General features: G+C 37.5%; 1 long non-coding RNA gene across 1 annotated transcript in view; it reads right to left on the reverse strand.

The window, feature by feature from the left end:
- The window catches only part of LOC129622450 (uncharacterized), a 29752-nt gene that overhangs the window by 7499 nt on the left and 4067 nt on the right, over positions 1 to 18186 (reverse strand). Inside the window, exon 2 of the long non-coding RNA XR_008699986.1 lies at positions 3983 to 4052. This is a non-coding gene — a long non-coding RNA (uncharacterized LOC129622450). The remainder of the gene's footprint in view (positions 1 to 3982; positions 4053 to 18186) is intronic.

The following is an 18186-nucleotide window of genomic DNA, read 5'->3' on the forward strand; positions in this document are numbered from 1 at the left end:
TAACTATTAGGAGATATTTTAGAATGATTTTAATGAAGCAGAAAAAAGGATAATGTTAATAGACTCTATTAAAATAGAACTCAAATAGGAAATGAACACAGTCAAGAATCACCTTTTTAAAAAATAATAACATTGAATGCAGTTGGTTAGATTAATTTAGACAAATAACATTAGCAATTTAAAAGAAGAGCCAAACATCAAAACTCTATGCTAATTTATTTTAAAGCTTAGATAAAATTAATATTTTCAGAAGAGTAAATCTTACTACTACTGACATAAGGAATGCACATAAGGAATGCACATAAGGAATGAGAAAAAAATGCACTCAGAAAAAGAAAATATTTCTGAAAAGCAACTATCAAGACAGGTTGATTGCTAGTTAGGTGTAATTAAATATTCACAGGTAATTCCAATTTTAGACAAAATCTAGAGAATATGAATGAAAATAAATACTAAATACATATTATGATGCCAGTAAAAATGTTGACAGGCTTCCCTGATTGCTCAAATGGTAAAGAATCTGCCTGCAAAGTTGGCGATCCAGGCTTGATCCCTGGGTTGGGAAGATCCCCTAAAAAGGACACCAAAATTATACCTAGTAGGAGGAAAAATAAATTTATGTATATAGAAGTAAAATTATCAAATAATATATCATGATTTGTATTTCTGTAAAGCATATATCATAAACATAAAATAAAAATAATTAATTACTTTTAATATTTTATTAAAATATTTTTAATACTAAACTTGCATTTCCTAGGGAGGCAGGAATGAAAACTACAGCTCTAGATCAGTCATGCAGGGAACTCTAGAGCAATAAATTTATATTTCTCATAATAGGTGGGAAATGCACTAATGTCATTTTCATAGTTATATATCAAACTGGTCATAGGCATTTACTACTCAATTTTGTAAAGCTAATTGGGAGCAAGATTTGAAGACGGTGAGGAAACCAGATTTCCAAGCTATGCCTTACTAGCTGTGAATATCTACTTCAGTCATTGGAAGTTTATCTAGGATATTAATTATTCTGGAGTCACCAAAAAAAATTACAAGGTGGCTACCTGATGTGAAGAGCTGACTCATTTGAAAAGACCCTGATGCTGGGAAAGATTGAGGGCTGGAGGAGAAGGTGATGACAGAGGATGAGATGGTTGGATGGCATCACTGACTCAATGGACATGAGTTTGGGTAAACTCCAGGAGTTGGTGATGAACAGGGAGGCCTGGTGTGCTGCAGTTCATGGGGTCACAAACAGTCGGACACGACTGAGCGACTGAACTGAACTGAAGAGGATCAAGAAAGAAAAAGGCATTCATTTCAGGGTGTCTAAAATATTTTGGCTGCTTTTCTGAAAAGGAAAATTTAAGATCTTTTTCTACATTGTTGCTTTTTAACTGGTATTTTTAACATGGGCAGTGAGATGGTGGTGGTTTCAGTTCAGTTCAGTCGCTCAGTCGTGTCCGACCCTTTGCGACCCCATGAATCGCAGCACAGCAGGCCTCCCTGTCCATCACCAACTCCCGGAGTTCACTCAGACTCACGTCCATCAAGTCAGTGAAGCCATCCAGCCATCTCATCCTCTGTCGTCCCCTTCTCCTCCTGCCCCCAATCCCTCCCAGCATCAGAGTTTTCTCCAATGAGTCAACTCTTCGCATGAGATGGCCAAAGTTTAGTCACTAAATTGTGTCTGACTCTTGTAATCCTATGGTTGTCTGGGAAATCCCATGGACAAAGAGCCTGATGGGCTACAATTCAAGGGCAGCAAGGAGGTAGCATTCTAAAAATACCAGTTCACCCCCTCGCTAGCCAGTTTCAAAGCATTTCCTTAACTCCCATTGTTAAAGGATAAGGTCCACACACTTAATTGAATAAAGTCTTGATAAAGTTTTAATCCATCTTTCAGATCTCTCCCTTTAATCTCCTCTTTGAAACCTGCTCCCTTCAGACTGACTTCTTGCTCAGTCGTGTCCAACTTTTTCTGACCCCATGGATTGCAACACGCCAGACTTCCCCATCCTTCACTATCTCCTGGAGTTTGCTCAAACTCACGTCAATTGAATGGGTGATGACAACCAACCATCTCATCCACTGTTGTCCCCTTCTCCTGCTTCTGCTCAATCATTCAGTCTTATGCAACTCTTTGCAGCCCCATTGGCTTCAGCCTCAACAGGCTCCTCTGTCAATGGGATTTCACAGGCAAGAATCCTAGAGTGGGTTGCCATTTTCTACTTCAGGAGGTCGTCCCAAACCAGGGATGGAGCCCACATCTCTTATGTCTCCTTCATTTAGCACTAGCGATACCTGGGAAGCTTGACTTAGTGGTTCTCAAATGACTATTTGATTTTCCTGCCTCCTAGTATTTTAGTGATATGTATGGAATGCAGAAGGCATTTTGCTAATCTCCATGCACTGAAATACCACAAATTCCTGAGGATAAAACTGAAATCACTCTTTGGATTGCAGGGATCCTCTACATTGAACTTTTCTGAAATATATTTCTCTTTTCTAAACTTCTAGATAGTGATAGGGCATGTGTGCAAGGTAATCAGGTGGAATTCCTGAAGTGAGGGAAGAAATCTTCTATTTTAGTTAGAATCTAACAAAACCAGAACCAGTTAATGTATGGATTAATTACAGTGGCATAAGTATACAATTTATGAACTAATTCACATTTATGAATATGATTTATTCTTTTAATTATAGGGGAGGGTGATTAATGTATAAGACTCAAGACTTATCCTCATCATAATTTGTTAAGGTAAGGTTTGTCTTTTTAAAAAGTAGTAATGTTAGAACCTGCTTCATAGGTTAGTATGAAGAGCAAATGAATAATATAATGTAAACTTTTCATATATGTAATAGAATTAAAATTGCATATGGCCCATAGTTCTGTGTGTTCTAGCTATTTTTAACTGCCATTTTTTACAAACAAAAAAGAAATTAAAGGATTATTTTAATAGACAACTGCCCACTTCTACTTAGTTATTAATTCTTATAGCCAAGCATTTACTCCCTAAGCAAAAAATATATATGTAAAATAAATACTGGGATGACAAAATAAAAGAAAATAAAGCATTTGCTTGACTTTTCAATGCACATACTCATTTCTTATCCTTCTTATTATTTATGTTCTTCATTACTCACAGAATCACAAGGGTTTATGTGTGTTATGTTCACAGCTGTGTCTTTAACACCTATGATGGCATCTAGCACATTAAAAAAACTCAATAAATATTTGTTTAACTTATGTTAAAAATAATAGCAACAAAATAGTGTCTTTCATATAGATGTAATACTTCATCTCTGATACCAAGTCAATATATGTCTCAGAATAAAACCCTTTATATTCTGGAATTTGTGGGGCCTTACATCATGTTTTGCTTCTCCTTTTTCATCTTAAAAATACAATTTCATGTATCATTTGTTTTTTTTTTTTCGATTTCAGCTTCCTACTGTATCATATTTATATGCAAACAACCAAACATAAATTTAAAAACATGTGAGTAAAATTTACCATAAGAAGGAAAGTTCAACATAAAACACTTCAAAAGAAACAGAAAAAATTGAGAGAACTGAAAATCAATTTTTAGAGTTTGGATTTTTGTTTGCAAAGAAATTAGAAAAAAACATAGAATCTCCTTAAGACTAAAATGCAATACTAAGAAAGAAGAGGATAAAAAAATAAGAGTTCTTGGAAATGTAAGTTTAGTTTTCAATATGATCACAAGTAGAGGCACATAAATCCTAAGTAGTAAATTTGGGAATATTTCCCCAGAGTAAAACAAATATCCAGGAAACAAAAATATAGAGGGATAGATAATAAAAGAAACATTAATTCAGAATGCCCAAAATTGTATTGATTGGAGTTTCAGAAAGAGGGAACAAAGGAAACAATGAGGAAAAATTTGTCAGAGAAACAATATGAAATGATTTTCCAAACTAAAATTTATGTATACATCTAAAAATCGAAAAATCTTACCAATTTCCAAGTAAGGCAAATAATAAAAGTGCCATATTTCAAACTTAGGTATGTGTTGAAAATTTTCTCCCTATGGAGGGAAACAGAGAAGGTCTTAGAAAAACAAAATGAAGACAGCAGTCAGATATTTGATTGACTACTTTGATTGACATAAACAATAGGGGAATTCCATTATAATTTTGAGAAGAAACATTTTAATTCTGAAATTGGTTACCCAAGTGAAATGATCAGTGTGAAAGCAACAAAATGACATTTACCAAGAAGCAAAATGTCAGAAAATTTACCTAACAGACAAAACTGCTTAGAAAGTCATAGAAGAAGAATATAAATCAAGAAAAAAGATAAATGATACAGTAAAGAATAATTCAGACACAGGGTAAGTGAGAAAACAAGATGCCATCTGCACAGCTGGACTTGACAAGCAGTACATCCAGACACACTGAGAGGAACTTCAAACAGGATGTCTTGGGAACCTAAAAAAAGTATTAAATAAGCTAAAGGGGATGTTTAAGAATTTTGAAGAATTTTGGGTTATGATTAGGAAACAATGGGAAAAGAAAAAAAGAGTCAACAATTGTGCTAGGAAAAAATATAAAATAACTACACAAAAATGATAGATAAATTTAGCGTTCTACTTGACTGTAGTGAACAGTGTTAGTAGATTTATAAAAATATAAATACTAATTATTGATTTTTTCACTTAAATTCAAAATATAGATGAAGCATAACATAATCAACTGTGGTTACAGACAGTATATAGATATAATTGACCTTGAAATATGAAAATAATTATACAATTTTATAGAAGTTAGGGGAGAAGGTAATGGCACCCCACTCCAGTACTCTTGCCTGGGAAGTCTCATGGACAGAGGAGCCTGGTAGGCTGCAGTCCATGGGGTCGTGAAGAGAGTCGGACGTGACTGAGCAACTTCACTTCCACTTTTCACTTTCATGCATTGGAGAAGGAAATGGCAACCCACTCCATTGTTCTTGCCTGGAGAATCCCAGGGATGGGGGAGCCTGGTGGGCTGCTGTCTATGGGGTCGCACAGAGTGGGACATGACTGAAGTGACTTAGCATAGACATTAGGAGGCTTAAAGCCAGACAGGATGAGAGTTCTCAGAAAAGATAACACCACAACTGATCTCTTTGCTTAAAAACTGGGAGTTGAAGGAATACCAAGTATGGATGAATGAAGCAGATATAAGGCTATAAGTGCATTACTGAAAGTTGCACAATATTGTTAACTGGTTAGTCTACTGAAACAGAAATCCAGAATATTTTTGGTAACACACTACTGATGCTTCTTCCCTCTTACATCCACTAAATCCCAAGGATAATGATCCAAGATTAGTTTGTGTGACTGAGCAAACACACACACACAGTTAGTGTGGATCAGAATGTCGTTAATGTTCAGAGTCCCTCTTTCTCTCTTTCCTGCCCTTTTTCGGACTATCCTAAGGAGTACTTTCAGGCCAGTCACAGGCTGACCACTGACTCTCTAGCAATCAACTGAGCCTGGAGTAGGAGAGAAGCATAACAGTAAAACGGGTATCTGTTGCCCTCATAACAGTAAAATGGGTATCTGTTGCCCGCCTCAATTAAGAGACTGCCCTAAGCTCTATATGACAATTTCAGCTCACATTTCTTTACCCCTCATCAAGCTAAAAATTCGGGTTTTTTTGGTCTGGTCACATTACTACTGCAGTTTGTTTATTTTTAGGGAAGAAATAAAAATTGATATTGTCTATGAAACTAATCATATCAGCAACACAATGATAATCAATATAATAAGTAAAGCTAAGATTTTAGCAATATTGGGAAAGGTAAAAAACCAAAAACCTCTCAGTCATCATTGTAGGAGGTCAATAGTTCTAAGAAGATAGATCAGTTTACACTAAGACAAGTCCATTGCTTAAGAATGATGGTTTATTTTACTTCAGTAATTATAAAAGTAATTATTTGGGAAATAATTGTCTCTGGGAAACAGCATTGGAGATACAAGGACAAAACTTGTCCCTTTAAATTATAGACTTACTGTATTATTTGACTTTTAAACATTGACATCTTTTACTTACAATTTAGATATAATTATTTAATTGATTGTTCCTCTGTACCTCTAAAATACTCTTCCTTACACACTGTAGGATTTTGTGGTGAATATTTCTGAGAGAATAAATGAATTTAGGGACAATTTCAAATTATCAAATCCTTTGAAATATAAATAATTTTCAAGAACAAAGTCTGGCTTTTCATTTATTTCAATTTCTTTCTTATGGCCAGAGAAGAGTTGTACTTAAATTTGATACTAGGTATGTTCAGAGATACCAAAGGAACATTTCATGCGAAGATGGGCTTGATAAAGGACAGAAATGGTATGGACCTAACAGAAGCAGAAGATATTAAGAAGAGATGGCAAGAATACACAGAAGAACTACAAAAAAGATCTTCACGACCCAGACAATCATGATGGTGTGATCACTGACCTAGAGCCAGACATCCTGGATGTGAAGTCAAGTGGGCCTTAGAAAGCGTCACTACAAACAAAGCTAGTGGGGGTGATGGAATTTCAGTCGAGCTATTCCAAATCCTGAAAGATAATGCTGTGAAAGTGCTGCACTCAATATGCCAGCAAATTTGGAAAACTCAGCAGTGGCCACAGGACTGGAAAAGGTCCGTTTTCATTACAATCCCAAAGAAAGGCAATACCAAAGAATGCTCAAACTACTGCACAATTGCGGTCATCTCACACGCTAGTAAAGTAATGCTCAAAATTCTCCAAGCCAGGCTTCAGCAATATGTGAACCGTGAACTTCCTGATGTTCAAGCTGGTTTTAGAAAAGGCAGAGGAACCAGAGATCAAATTGCCAACATCTGCTGGATCATGGAAAAAGCAAGAGAGTTCCAGAAAAATATCTATTTCTGCTTTATTGGCTATGCCAAAGCCTTTGACTGTGTGCATCACAATAAACTGTGGAAAATTCAGAAAGAGATGGGAATACCAAACCACCTGATCTGCCTCTTGAGAAATTTGTATGCAGGTCAGGAAGCAACAGTTAGAACTGGACATGGAACAACAGACTGGTTCCAAATAGGAAAAGGAGTACGTCAAAGCTGTATATTATCACCCTGCTTATTTAGCTTATATGCAGAGTACATCATGAGAAACGCTGGACTGGAAGAAACACAAGCTGGAATCAAGACTGCTGGGAGAAATATCAATCACCTCAGGTATGCAGATGACACCACCCTTATGGCAGAAAGTGAAGAGGAACTCAAAAGCCTCTTGATGAAAGTGAGAGTGGAGAGTGAAAAAGTTGGCTTAAAGCTCAACATTCAGAAAACGAAGATCATGGCATCCGGTCCCATCGCTTCATGGGAAATAGATGGGAAAACAGTGGAAACAGTGTCAGACTTTATATTTTTGGGCTCCAAAATCACTGCAGATGGTGACTGCAGCAACGAAATTAAAAGACGCTTACTCCTTGGAAGGAAAGCTATGACCAACCTAGATAGCATATTCAAAAGCAGAGACATTACTTTGCCAACAAAGGTTCATCTAGTCAAGGCTATGGTTTTTCCTGTGGTCATATATGGATGTGAGAGTTGGACTGTGAAGAAGGCTGAGCACCGAAGAATTGATGCTTTTGAACTGTGGTATTGGAGAAGACTCTTGAGAGTCCCTTGGACTGCAAGGAGATCCAACCAGTCCATTCTGAAGGAGATCAGCCCTGGGATTTCTTTGGAAGGAATTCTGCTAAAGCTGAAACTCCAGTACTTTGGCCACCTCATGCGAAGAGTTGACTCATTTGAAAAGACTCTGAACCTGGGAGGGATTTGGGGCAAGAGGAGAAGGGGATGACAGAGGATGAGATGGCTGGATGGCATCACTGACTCGATGGACTTGAGTCTCAATGAACTCCGGGAGTTGGTGATGGACAGGGAGGCCTGGCGTGCTGCGATTCATGGGGTAGTGAAGAGTTGGACACCACTGAGCGACTGATCTGATCTGATCTGATGTTATATCATTGTTGAAAGTACAAAAATAACCCTTTATAGGAGCAGTACAATATATATAGTAACAATATTGATACTCATTAATTTTATAAATAGGATCTTAGTGGATGCTCTTGGGTTCTCTAAGTATGCATATGTAGTCATCAATAAATTATACTTTTTTTAAAAAAAATCATAATTTTCCATTAGTAGTACTTCTAAAATAATGCTAGATAATATTAATGACAATGCATATTTTTACCAGACTTTGATGATAATGCATCTTATCCTATTCCAATGAAAATGAATTTTTATCCCAATAAGTATTTTTTTTATAGAAAGTTTCACAACCACCACATACTATCCCCTTCACCATATCCAAAACCATTACTAAAGAGTCACTATATTATTTTTCATTATAAATGAGTAGAAAAAATTTAGATAGATTTTTGGTCAGCTATTGAATGGTACATTTTTGTTTTAAAAAAAGCTGAGAATAGTTTCTATTCCTTTCTATTTTAGTAATTATAATGGTGATAATAGCATGAATCTGCAGATGAAAGGTTTTTTTAAAAAATAGAGATGGGAGGAAATGAGGAAATAAAGTAAAAAGGCCATTGTAAATATCTCCTAGAATGGCAAGCTTCAGGTAAGAGATGTGTTCATTTCTTTCTTCCTGCCATTCAAGGGTGGACAGGGTCCTAAACAAAGGCACTTTTGTTTAACAGGCAGAGGGGCAGGATTTTCTGAATCTGGCCATTATGTACGATTATAATAACAAAAGCAAGTCAAAGAAAGTTCCAAAAAAGAGTCAGAATCCTCTCTTCCTGGCAATTATTTCCCACTGTCAATATCCATTCCACGGTTTTTTGGTAAAAAGAGAGACAACCTTTATAACTGCTTCATCAGATGTATCTTTCTGGGAGTATCCACCATTAGGGCCAGTGCAAAGGTTGAGATATGTCTTCCTTTGTGAAACTAAGCCATGCCCGTGGGGCAACCCAAGATGGGCGGGTCATGGTGGAGAGATCTGACAGAATGTGGTCCACTGGAGAAGGGAATGGCAAACCACTTCAGTATTCTTGCCTTGAGAACCCCATGAACAGTATGAAAAGGCAAAATGATAGGATACTGAAAGAGGAACTCCCCAGGTCAGTAGGTGTCCAATATGCTACTGGATATCAATGGAGAAATAACTCCAGAAAGAATGAAGGGATGGAGCCAAAACACAAAGAATACCCAGCTGTGGATGTGACTGGTGATAGAAGCAAGGCCCGATGCTATAAAGAGCAATATTGCATAGGAACGTGGAATGTCAGGTCCATGAATCAAACCAAATTGGAAGTGGTCAACCAAGAGATGGTAAGAGTGAATGTTGACATTCTAGGAATCAGCAAACTGAAATGGACTGGAATGGGTGAATTTAACTCAGATGACCATTATATTTACTACTGCGGGCAGGAATCCCTTACAAGAAATGGAGTAGCCATCATGGTCAACAAAAGAGTCCAAAACGCAGTACTTGGATGCAATCTCAAAAACAACAGAATGATCTCTGTTCATTTCCAAGGCAAACCATTCAATATCACAGTAATCCAAGTCTATGCCCCAACCAGTAATGCTGAAGAAGCTGAAGTTGAACAGTTCTATGAAGACCTACAAGACCTTTTATGACTAACATCCAAAAAAGATGTCCTTTTCATTATAGGGGACTGGAATGCAAAAGTAGGAAGTCAAGAAACACCTGGAGTAACAGGCAAATTTGGCCTTGGAATACAGAATGAAGCAGGGCAAAGACTAATAGAGTTTTGCCAAGAAAATGACTGGTCATAGCAAACACCCACTTCCAACAACACAAGAGAAGACTCTACACATGGACATCACCAGATAGTCAACACCAAAATCAGATTGATTATATTCTTTGCAGCCAAAGATGAAGAAGCTCTATAGTGTCAGCAAAAAACAAGACCAGGAGCTGACTGTAGCTCAGACCATGAATTCCTTATTGCCAAATTCATACTTAAATTGAAAAAAGTAGGGAAAACCACTAGACCATTCAGGTATGAAATAAATCAAATCCCTTATGATTCTACAGTGGAAGTGAGAAGTAGATTTAAGGGCCTAGATCTGATAGATAGAGTGCCTGATGAACTATGGACTGAGGTTCGTGACACTGTACAGGAGACAGGGATCAAGACCATCCCAATGGAAAAGAAATGCAAAAAAGCAAAATGGCTATCTGGGGAGGACTTACAAATAGCTGTGAAAAGAAGAGAAATGAAAAGCAAAGGAGAAAAGGAAAGATATAAACATCTGAATGCAGAGTTCCAAAGAATAGCAAGAAGAGATAAGAAAGCCTTCTTCAGCGATCCATGCAAAGAAATAGAGGAAAGCAACAGAATGGGAAAGACTAGGGATCTCTTCAAGAAAATCAGAGATACCAAGGGAACATTTCATGCAAAGATGAGCTTGATAAAGGACAAAAATGGTATGGACCTAACAGAAGCAGAAGATATTAAGAAGAGATGGCAAGAATACACAGAAGAACTGTACAAAAAAGATCTTCATGACCCCAATAATCACGATGTTGTGATCTCTGACCTAGAGCCAGACATCCTGGAATGCGAAGCCAAGTGGACCTTAGAAAGCATATCTGTGAACAAAGCTAGTGGAGGTGATGGAATTCCAGCTGAGCTATTTCAAATCCTGAAAGGTGATGCTTTGAAAGTGCTGCACTCATAAGTGTCTCTTCTGCTGTCTCGTAAAGTTTAAAAATAAAATAAAATAAAAAAATATTTTATATATATGAAAGTGCTGCACTCAATATGCCAGCAAATTTGGAAAATTCAGCAGTGGCCACAGGACTGGAAAAGGTCAGTTTTCATTCCAATCCCAAAGAAAGGCAAAGCCAAAGAATGCTCAGACTACCACACAATTGCACTCATCTCACACGCTAGTAAAGTAATGCTCAAAATTCTCCAAGCCAGGCTTCAGCAATATGTGAACCGTGAACTTCCTGATGTTCAAGCTGGTTTTAGAAAAGGCAGAGGAACCAGAGATCAAATTGCTAACATCCGCTGGATCATGGAAAAAGCTAAAGAGTTCCAGAAAAGCATCTATTTCTGGTTTATTGACTATGCCAAAGCCTTTGACTGTGTGCATCACAATAAACTGTGGAAAATTCAGAAAGAGATGGGAATACCAGACCACCTGATCTGCCTCTTGAGAAATTTGTACGCAGGTCAAGAAGCAACAGTTAGAACTGGACATGGAACAACAGACTGGTTCCAAATAGGAAAAGGAGTACATCAAGGCTGTATATTGTCACCCTGCTTATTTAACTTATATGCAGAGTACATCATGAGAAACGCTGGACTGGAAGAAACACAAGCTGGAATCAAGATTGCCAGGAGAAATATCAATAACCTCAGATATGCAGATGACACCACCCTTATGGCAGAAAGTGAAGAGGAAATCAAAAGCCTCTTGATGAAAGTGAGAGTGGAGAGGGAAAAAGTTGGCTTAAAGCTCAACATTCAGAAAACGAAGATCATGGCATCCGGTCCCATCACTTAATGGGAAATAGATGGGGAAACAGTGGAAACAGTGTCAGACTTTATATTTTTGGGCTCCAAAATCACTGCAGATGGTGATTGCAGCCATGAAATTAAAAGACGCTTACTCCTTGGAAGGAAAGTTATGACCAACCTAGATAGCATATTCAAAAGCAGAGACATTACTTTGCCAAACAAGGTTCATCTAGTCAAGGCTATGGTTTTTCCTGTGGTCATGTATGGATGTGAGAGTTGGACTGTGAAGAAGTCTGAGCACTGAAGAATTGATGCTTTTGAACTGTGGTGTTGGAGAAGACTCTTGAGAGTCCCTTGGACTGCAAGGAGATCCAGCCAGTCCATTCTAAAGGAGATCAGCCCTGGGATTTCTTTGGAAGGAATGATGCTAAAGCTGAAACTCCAGTATTTTGGCCACCTGATGCGAAGAGTTGACTCATTGGAAAAGACTCTGATGCTGGGAGGGATTGGGGGCAGGAGGAGAAGGGGATGACAGAGGATGAGATGGCTGGATGGCATCACTGACTCGATGGATGTGAGTCTGAGTGAATTCCGGGACTTGGTGATGGACAGGAAGGCCTGGCGTGCTGTGATTCATGGGGTCGCAAAGAGTCAGACATGACTGAGCGACTGAACTGAACTGTTGCCCTGGAAAGTTCTACTTCACACCTGTATACTTAAAAGGTATTTATAATCTGAAAATTAAGAGTTCTGTCTTATTCAGCAAGATTTTTTTTTAGGACTTCAAATCTAGGCGGTAGCATCTCAAGTTAAGGAATTAGCACTTTTCTATGTATGGGAAGATGCAAGAGTCAGGGTTTGTTTAAATCATTTTCTTGATATGACCTCAGTTGTCTGGAGCCTATAATCCTGTTTTCATATCCCAAGTGTTGTCAAGGCTCACCATAGGGAGTGGCTCATGTTAGAGGCCTGCAATCACTGATTAAATTTCTCAGGTCCCTCCTTCATGGTCAGGAATTTGTCCAATATTTGGGAGACATTTTGTGATCAAATTGTGTCCTATGGTGCTGGGAGGCTCATCCCAGGTCAGGTGGAAATTCTTGATATGCCTCTCCAAGTGCTAAATGTTGGAAATGGCCCCATCAGTAAGTATTCTCTAGATCTTCTGATTTTGATCCAGGAGACATTTTCTCTTGTTGCCTTTTCCTGTACCTAGAATCACATTATTACAATTATTTTATGTTATAAATGTGACCTATTTCCTTAAGTTCTTTAGCCATAGAAGTTTTTCTGGAGACTTGGTTAAACACAGGATACTGTAAGAAACAACAATCTCATAGAGGATATTAAGTAATGAAGACAGTAACATTGACAGTGACATAGTGCAGGAGAGAGACACAAAGCTTAATTTCAAAACTAAGAAGAAATCAAAATATCGATTAGTATAATTAGTTGTAATCCAGTTGTAATAATTTAGTGACCAAAGAGCCATAACTGATTTAATGAGCTATCCACAGTTTTTATTGTACGGCCTGTGCACAACTTATGCCTGACTCAATCTTAGAGAAAAGCATATGTTACTGGCAGGATCAACATAAAGAGAAAAAGATAAATGCTTTAATTCTGCTTTAGTTCAGTTCAGTTGCTCAGTCATGTCCGAGTCTTTGCGACACCATGAATTGCAGCACTCCAGGCCTCCCTGTCCATCACCAACTCCCAGAGTTCACTCAGACTCACTTCCATTGAGTCAGTGATGCCATCCAGCCATCTCATCCTCTGTCGTCCCCTTCTCCTCCTGCCCCCAATTCCTCCCAGCATCAGAGTCTTTTCCAATGAGTCAACTCTTCACATGAGGTGGCCAAAGTACTGGAGTTTCAGCTGCAGCATCATTCCTTCCAAAGAACACTCAGGACTAGTCTCCTTCAGAATGGACTAGTTGGATCTCCTTGCAGTCCCAGGGACTCTCAAGAGTCTTTTTCAACACCACAGTTCAAAAGTATCAATTCTTCGGCACTCAGCTTTCTTCACAGTCCAACTCTCAAATCCATACATGACTACTGGAAAAACCATAGCCTTAACTAGATGGACCTTTGTTGGCAAAGTATTGTCTCTGCTTTTCAATATGCTATCTAAGTTGGTCATAACTTTCCTTCCAAGGAGTAAGCGTCTTTTAATTTCATGGCTGCAATCACCATCTGCAGTGATTTTGGAGCCCCCCAAAAATAGAGTCTGACACTGTTTCCACTGTTTCCCCATCTATTTCCCATGAAGTGATGGGACCAGATGCCATGCTCTTCGTTTTCTGAATGTTGAGGTTTAAGCCAACTTTTTCGTTCTCCTCTTTTACTTTCACCAAAAGGCTTTTTAGTTCCTCTTCCCTTTCTGCCATAAGGGTGGTGTCATTTGCGTATCTGAGATTATTGATATTTCTCCCAGCAATCTTGATTCCAGCTTGTGTTTCTTCCAGTCCAGCATTTCTCATGATGTAATCTGCATATAAGTTAAATAAGCACAATGATAATATACAGCCTTGATGTACTCCTTTTCCTATTTGGAACCAGTCTGTTTTTCCATGTCCAGTTCTAACTGTTGCTTCCTGACCTGCATACAGGTTTCTCAAGAGGCAGATTAGGTGGTCTGGTATTCCCATCTCTTTCAGAATTTTCAACAGTTTATTGTGATGCACACAGTCAAAGGCTTTGGCATAGCCAATAAAGCAGAAATAGATATTTTTCTGGAACTCTCTTGCTTTTTCCATGATCCAGCGGATGTTAGCAATTTGATCTCTGGTTCCTCTGCCTTTTCTAAAACCAGCTTGAACATCAGGAAGTTCACGGTTCACATATTGCTGAAGCCTGGCTTGGAGAATTTTGAGCATTACTTTACTAGCGTGTGAGATGACTGCAATTGTGCGGTTTTGAGCATTCTTTGGCATTGCCTTTCTTTGGGATAGGAATGAAAACTGTCCTTTTCCAGTCCTGTGGCCATTGCTGAGTTTTCCAAATTTGCAGGCATATTGAGTACAGCACTTTCACAGCATCATCTTTCAGGATTTGAAATAGCTCAGCTGGAATTCCATCACCTCCACTAGCTTTGTTCATAGATATGCTTTCTAAGGCCCACTTGACTTCACATTCCAGGATGTCTGGCTAAGGTATAATTTACCAAGTTAGTATAAGTCATAATTAGTTTAAGGAGAATGTCTTTCTTATACCTGGAAGACACAGTTTTAAACCAATAATCTTTTTATTTGGAATCCATAAAAATTATAGCCATATTTACCAGTTTACTCAGTCCTATATAACTAATCCTTTATGTCAACAGCTTTATGAAGTAGTTAGGTTTTCAATTACATTTTTTTCAGTATGTTACCCATTTTTGCTTTATGATCAAAAGTAAGAAACTTGTATTTATCTAAAAATCCTTTTTATAAATCTTCTTGAAGAGGAGCCATTTTTTCAAAGACATTAGAGTGAAACCATAACTGTTTGTAATAACAAAAGACGAAAGAATGCATGTTTAAATCTGATTACAATGAAATTGTCAAAGCAATTTGATCACTACCATGACACGTAACTTTCAGATAATAACTAGAATTAAAACTGATAATATATTACCAGAACATATCAGAATTCCATATAATCTCTAGAATATCTATATCCTTTACTGTACAATATAACCTGAATATTTATTATTCATTTGATAACAATTTCTAGGTAATTTAACATACCAAGTGAACCTAATTAGTTTAATATCTCCCTTTGGGGTGCTTTAGGGGCCCTTTGAAGCATCACAAACTTAGCTAGAGGTAAAGGGAAGTTTATTATAATTTCATTTGGGACGTTTTGCCAAAAGAACATAAAAAATAGCTTTTAAAAAATAACAGGATTTTAGATCACTGTGAAGCATTAGTTATTAACTTAGGCAAAGTAACAAAAGATTTCAAAGGAAAATGTAGAACAGATCGCTTAAAAGATAAAGAAAGTTAAAATATGTTATCAAAGACAGTTTATTCATAAAATTTGCTTTTTCTTTTTAACAATGGGACACTAATTGTTTATGTACCTTTTTATTTTATTTTGGGATATAGCAGTGTGGGAGACCTGGGTTTGATTCCTGGAGGAAGATCCCCCTGAAGAAGGGAATGGATACCCACTCCAGTATTCCTGCATAGAGAATTTCACGGACAGCAGAGCCTGTCCTTGCTACAGTCCATGGGGTCACGAAGAGTCGGACATGACTGAGCGACTGACACTATTTTGTATACCCAGTTAACAATGTTGTGATAGTTTCAGGTGAACAGTCAAGACTCAGCCATATATATACATATATCCATTTTCCCCCAAACCTTCATCCCATCAGGTTGCCAAATAGCACTGAGCAGAGTCCCATGTGTTACACAGTAGGTCTTTATTGGCTATCCTTTTAAATATGGCCGTGTGTCCATGTTCATCCCCAAATTCCTAACTATCCCTTCCCCTTGGGAACTATAATTTCATTCTCTGCTTTGTAAGTAAGTACATTTGTATAATTTCTTTTTTTAGATTCCACATATAAAGGATCTCATACAATATTTCTCCTTCTCTGTCTGACTTAACTTAGTATGATACTCTCAAGGTCCATCCATGTTGCTGCAAATGGCATTATTTCATTCTTTTTAATGGCTGAGTTATATTCCATTTTATATATGTACCATATTTTCTCTATCCATTCATCTGTCAGTGGATATTTGGGTTGCTTTCATGTCTTGACTATTGTAAACAGTGCTGCAATGAATATTGGGGATCATGTGTCCTTTCAGATCTTGTTTTTCTCTGGATGTATGCACAGGAGTGGGATTGCAGAGTCATATGGTTACTTTTTAAAGGAATTTCAATATTGTTCTTTATAGTGGCTATACTAACTTATACCCCTACCAACAGTGTGGGGGGTTTCCCTTCTCTCCATATCCTCTCAGCATTTTTGTTTGTGGATTTTTTTGAGGATAGCCATTCTACCTGGTGAGGTGATATTTCATTGCTTTGATTTGCATGTCTCTAATAAATAATGATGATGCACATATTTTCATGTGCCTCTTGGCCATCTGTATGTCTCCTTTGGAGAAATATTTATTTAAGTCTGCTGCCCATTTTTTGAGTGGGTTGTTTGTTTTGATGTTGTTAAACATAATGATCTCTTTGTAAATTTTGGAGACTAATCCCTTACTAGTCACATCATTTGCAAATATTTTCTCCCAATCTGTAGATTGCCTTTTTTGAGAAAATTTGTCTTTTTTAACAGAGAGAAAAGCCAAATTTGAATTTTGCACCAGCTTACTTTCAAGGATCATTTACTCAATTAAACTTACTTTAATCTTAGTCAATCCTGACCTAATATGTATAAACCCCCCTTTTTTGGGGGGGCCTATTTTCTATAAACTTTTCATCACTTATTTTAGCACAATTTTAACTTTAACTTTCTTGTTGTAGAACATCTGGAGGGAAAAGTTCACCCAAAACTCTATCTCATTTGCATTTTCCCTCCTTAAAAGTTTCTTCATATCAAGTTACTTTCCTTGCTGAAAGACAAAAAATAAATATTATTATCAAGTATTAACATAATATTAAATATTACCCAGATCATTGGAACCTGAATCTCATTTAGCTTAATTTCTATTATATTTAGAATTGTTTGGTTTACAAGCTCTTACTTTCATTTAAGCCAATTAAATAGAGCTCTTTTACAAATCAACCTCAGCAATGTTATCTAAAGTCAAAGACTCATACAAACATACAAACAAACAGCGACACTTTGTTTGTTTTCAAGACTTCAACCTGCATCAGATAGGTAATGTAAAATCCCAAACTTACAAAAGAGGTTGGATTAGAATTGGATTTTAAACAGATGGAACAAGTCATGCTCACTGGGCTACATGGCTAAATATTTGCAGAAAATTCAATAAGGATTTATTTATACCCTGAACAAGACAACATCTGAATTACATTACCCTCTTTAAAATCTGAATTTTAAAAGGATGGCAGAGATGATGGTTTCAGAGAAGACTACATAGGATATTTGCATCTCAAAAATACAGGTAAATTTTCCATGAAGAAGTGAAGTGAAGTCAGTCAGTCATGTCCAACTCCTTGCGACCCCATGGACTGTAGTCCACCAGGTTCCTCCATCCATGAGATTCTCCAGGCAAGAATACTGGAGTGGGTTGCCATTTCCTTCTCCAGGGGATCTTCCTGACCCAGGGATCAAACCCGGGTCTCCTGCATTGTAGGCAGACGCTTTACCATCTGAGCTACCAGGGAAGCCCATAGGATGACTTTATTTCCCCTTTGATACTGCAGCTTCTCAGGTGGCATAGTTGATTAAAAAAAAAAAAAAATCCACCTGCTAACTCAGGAAGATGCAAGAGATGCAGGTTCGATCAATGGGTCAGGAAGTTCCCCTGGAGTAGAAAATGGAAACCAACTTCACTATTCTTGCCTGGAAAGTGCCATGGACAGAGGAGCTTATCTATGGACTGGACTAGATTGCAAAGAGTTGAACACAACTAAGCACGGACAAAGGCAATTTACTTTAATATGTACAAATTGCTTAAGATAAACAGAGATTTGCAGAGTGGTAAAATGATTGGTGGGCTTCAGATTATTTTGGAAATACACTTATGCTCCTGTAAAGACTACACTG

The sequence above is a fragment of the Bubalus kerabau genome, chromosome 11 (assembly GCF_029407905.1).
Source record: "Bubalus kerabau isolate K-KA32 ecotype Philippines breed swamp buffalo chromosome 11, PCC_UOA_SB_1v2, whole genome shotgun sequence".
NCBI lineage: Eukaryota > Metazoa > Chordata > Mammalia > Artiodactyla > Bovidae > Bubalus > Bubalus kerabau.